Source organism: Pseudophryne corroboree, chromosome 3 (genome assembly GCF_028390025.1).
Source record: "Pseudophryne corroboree isolate aPseCor3 chromosome 3, aPseCor3.hap2, whole genome shotgun sequence".
Taxonomy (NCBI): domain Eukaryota; kingdom Metazoa; phylum Chordata; class Amphibia; order Anura; family Myobatrachidae; genus Pseudophryne; species Pseudophryne corroboree.
The window spans coordinates 95,777,881-95,782,880 of record NC_086446.1 but is presented as its reverse complement, the minus strand read 5'-3'; positions in this window follow the sequence as shown (position 1 = coordinate 95,782,880).

Genomic DNA, 5,000 nt, shown 5'->3' with positions numbered 1-5,000 from the left:
GACAGAATAGATACCACATTAATGGTGGCAAATCTAATAGGCTGGGAAGCCATCCTTACAGGGTTATTACAAGTAGGACCTTATCACTTCTTCTTTACTTGTCGGGGGGACACATCCTCGGACGAGCCCCACCGCTTCACGCTGACCCCTGGAGGAACTACCTCGTCCTCACCAAAGGTAACCACCTCACCAATAACCCCACAAGATGCAGCAGGCAAACCCCCCCCCCCCCCAGTCAGGAGACAGGGACACCCTCTTCAATCAAGGGCGATCCCTGTGCCAAGGCCTCAGGCCGATCCACAGGACCAACAATTTCCACAGGGGCCACCGAATCACCTACCTCAGGGGCTACCTGCGGAACCGGCTTCCGCGACCGAGAAACCCTCACCTCCTTCCCCTTATCAATAGCAGGCTGACCCAATGTCGATTCTTCACCTGCCCCCTCAAACTTCCCCCTGGGCCTACCGGGATACGGGGAAACACCGGCTACCCTCCTCCTCCTGTTTTAATTTCCTAGATCTCAAAACTAAGTCACCCGACTCTTCAATAACCACTTCACCCTCCTCCCCTTTGTCACTGGATATAGCAAAGAACCGGTTGGTTAGCACCACACTCCCTCTGTCCTTTCTCTTTTTCTTTGCCTTCCCACCTTTACCTTTCTCCACCAATCTAAAGGGGGCTTCCTCAGGAATAATGGCCGCAGCTACCGAGACAACACCCCCCACCGGAGCCCCCGATGGACCTGCCACCTCCATAGGGGCCACAGCAGGAGGTGCCGCCTCAGCCCGCGATGACCCAGAAATTGGACCCAGGACTTCTTCCTCCACCTTTTTCACAACTGCAACCAGCTCCTCATCCATTGCAAGATTATGGAAGGCCTCAGGGCATCTACTATACGGATGCCCTTCCCTACCGCATAGGTTACAGAAAATGATGTCACAGTCCCTGGATAAATGACCTAATTTACCGCATTTTGAACACTTCAGCTCCGGGCAGTCCCGGCTGAAATGTCTAAAATCTCCACATCTATGACATGTCCGGGGCTGCCCGGGGTAAAAGCATTGTATACGATCTCTCCCGATGTACGCGGCCGAGGCTGACCATGCGCCCCCCCACACGCCCATCGCCCCTGGGACCTTCTCTACTGGGGAAATAATCCTCTCCACAAATCGCCTAATCCAGAAATTTAAATCGGCCTCACTTAAAGACTCATTGCGGACTAAAATTGTTATTTTAGTCCTTTCCTGCCTTGTAATGGCAAAGGCTTTAAATTTGACCCAAGGCTCCTGCATCTTGGCCGTGCCCCATTTAGACCAAAAAGCCTGCAAACCGTTATAAGTGAAAAAGCTTACATCGTACTCGGGAGTCCCCACAGGATGTATACATGCGAACAAGTCATCAGCAGAGAAGCCCAATGAAAACAGATTTTTTTAAAAATCGGCCCTGCACGGGGAGGTCCCTCCCCAAGCCATTTCAGCTGCACAGCGTTGCGACGTTTTACCGGCTGCCCAGCCATCGGCCCCTGTTGAGGAAATTTCCTGGGTCCACTCGCCACACCGGCATACGATGCCGCCCCTGGGATTACCGGGTTCGGTGCCGCCTGTTTTCCCGGGGCACCCTCCACCGAGGTCAGCCTACGCTGCTCAGCCTCCATGGCGCCAGGGCAACCCCCACCCGTGCAGGCACCGCCAACTTGTCACCATACACTGTTTCCACTATTTGCTTTTGGCCTAAACTCAGCTTACTCCTGTCTAAGCTTGGGACACCCTGAGCTAACACTGCTGACCTGGCAACAGGCTCACCAACCTGAGGAACCAGGTCACCCAACACCCTCCCCACCTCCAAACCCTCACCCACAGTTCCAGTCCCTTCAGTGATTTCCCCCACCACTGCCTCACCACCCGCCACCAAAGTTAAGGGACCAGGTTGAGCCTCCAAATACTTTTTACCCCCAACGCTATCCACGGGAGACTCCACCTCCCCCTCCAGACTGCGAATGGAGGCGTATAGGGGGTGCTCAACCTCCACCGGCACCACAGCTTCACTTGGCTTATTTGGAGGCAACTCCGCTGTCGACTCCACCTTCGCCTCCATAACCATCAACTTGGACCGCCATTCTTCTAATTCCGCCACTTTGGTGCAAAGCTCCCCCTCCAGGCTGGCCAACTCAGCGGAGAGTACCGGCCTCTCTCGACTGTACGCCCGGTTCCTGCTCCTCCTTTTGTATAGGACAGCTTTTTTAAGCCTAGATATCTCCGCTTCCAGGACCCGCAACACTGCTTCAGGCCCGGCACTCACAGTAGGGTTTGACCCCGCTTGCCCCCCCTCCTACACCTCCACTCCCATAACCACATCCACTGCACCTGGCGGCTGAGGCACACTGACAGAATCCATCATAACTAGATCAACCTCACCTGCCACCTCTGGTACTACTAACTGCTGCAAACCCTCCTCCCCACCTGCAGATCCACCTGCAGCCCCAGGCACACCTGCTTGCACCCCTGGGCCCTGCAGCACACTTGAATCCAGTGCCATAATTTGCACTTCCTCCTTTGTGACCACAAACTGATTGCCAGATATGTCCAGAGAATCCAGTCCCAGGCTTTGCCCGCACCCCCCTGTATCCAAACACACAGACTGCGACCCCAGACCTGCCAGAACAGACTTTGTTTGCTCCAGGCTTTGCCCGCACCCCCCTCCCACCTCCAATGAATCCTCCCCCTGCTGCGAACTGGAGGACCAACTCCCAGCTACTGCGAGAGCCGAGCCTCCAGCCCCCTCTGACGTCACCTGCAGCCGCTGCTCCAGGACCCGCCGCTCATCGCCAGCCGCCGCCAGCCGCTGATCCACGGCAGCCGCCTGACCTCCTCCCGCGGCTGTTAGCAGCGGCTCCACACTCTCCTCTCCCAGCGCAGGGGAGACCAGGCAGTCCAGCGGCCACGGCGCCGGGTCCCGGTCCTTCACTTCCGGTGGGCGGTCTTCACCGGCGGCTTGCAGCGCCAGACCCGAATGGGTCCCCTCCGCAAACAGCTGTACTTTTGGGGACAGCATACCATCTTCTGCGTTCACCCACTTCACCAGGCCACCCGCAGACAGATGGACCAAATCCTGCCGATCCTCCACCGCTGACAGCACGGCTGCTGCACTCACAGGAACTGGCTGCATCACAGGCTGCACGCCCACACAAACAGGTAACCCAGGAGCCGATTGCTCCATTCTTTTTGCTTTTTCCATATCAGGCACCAATAAAGCAATATCAGGCCTTTCCACCGGGTTTAAATCACGCTGCACTTCAGATGATGTATTATGAGCACACAGCCCCATATTGTCTGCTGGGACTTGTAGTTCAGGTGCTTCACTCTTCAATAAAGCATTATTAGAAACATGCCTTTGGTCTTTTTCCACATTCTGCGGCTTAGTTGCCTTACAGGCTTGTGGCCCCACAGCAGCTGCTGGGCCCCTTAGCTCCTCAGGTTTCTTAGCCCCCCCAATCACACAGGGGACCAACACCACACTGGGGTTTAATTTGCTTGGTGCTATGAGCCTGCGGCCACTGGGTAATACGGGCCCAAACTCTCCTCCTAGGCCCAAAGCCCCCTCAGCTGAAACACCAACATTCTCTTCATTAGGGGATAAAGCCACCCCTTGCTTTGCCTCATTTTTCAGTGGTACCCCGGCCGGGCCACCCCCTAAGGCTCTCCAATTTGCGCCGGATCCATCCACACCGACCCCCTGCCTGCCATGGCCCCCAGATGGATCAGGGGGAGGACCAGGGCCAGGCCCTGCAGGCAGGGGACTCTCCTGGGAAACAGCCCCAGGAGGCTCCATCATTCCGGGTAAGGCCCCACCAGGAAAATCCACAGGCTTCGGCCTTGCTCTGGAGATCTGGGAGCTCAGCTAGACACAACTTCACACCGCGGCTGCTGGCACCAGACTTGCCCTCCAATGGGTCCTCGTTAAAGTATTTAAAGTGTACTCATTCCAATTTCAGGGCCTCGAAAGAGTCCTGTATTGTTATTTTTTGTCACTTCCTCCCCGAGTCGGGAGTGGGTAATTTGCGCGCCTGCTGCCTTCCTTGGATGTGGTAGCCGTTTCTCAGGCTCCCTCTCCGGAATCGAACCCTGATTCCCCGTTTCCCATGGTCACCATGGTAGGCGCAGATAGTACCATCAAAAGTTGATAGGGCAGACATCCGAATGCGTCGTCGCCGTCACGGGGACGTGCAATCGTCCCGAGGTTATCTAGAGTCGCCAGAGAGGCCAGGGCCGTCCCGCCGGGAACCCCCGGATTGGTCTTGGACTGATAAATGCACGCATCCCTGGGGGTCAGCGCTCGTCGGCATGGATAACTGTGGTAATTCTAGAGCTAATACAAGTAACGGGGTCGAGCGATCAAAGGAATTACTGATTTAATTACTCATTACTGATTTAATGAGCCATTCGCAGTTTCACTGTACCGCCCATGTGTACTTACATGTGCATTGCTTAATCTTTGAGACAAGCATATGCTACTCGCAGGATCAACCAGGTAGCTCTCGGTATCGGCCAGTGCGCACCCGAACGTTGGGGGCCGCGGCGCGCGCTGTCTGGAAAGCGGCGGGTGCGCCGGACCGGGCTCCGTTCGCGGGTGCGCTGCGGGGCGGACCGGGGCGGGCGCTCGGAAAAGGGGGATGGGAGGAGGAGGACGGCCGTCCCGGTCGGGCCGATTGGGAAGCTCGGAGTCAGAGTGGACGGCGGGGCCCGGCCGCCCCGCGCCGTCGGGAGGACACCCCGGGGAGGGGGATGTCGCCACGCTCGATTTCGCCTGTTTTCGCCTCATCCGACAACCCGTTCGCTAGGAAACCGGTGCAAGCCGTCCTGGGGTGTGTTTTTTTTCACTGGGATAGCAGCAACTGCCTCCAGCCCCACCTCATCCCGATCTACGCCTGACGGGTTTCATCTTGTCCCGGGGGGGTGAAAGGGTGTAAAGAGGTTCGGTCTCGCGGGGCTCCGTCGCCCTTC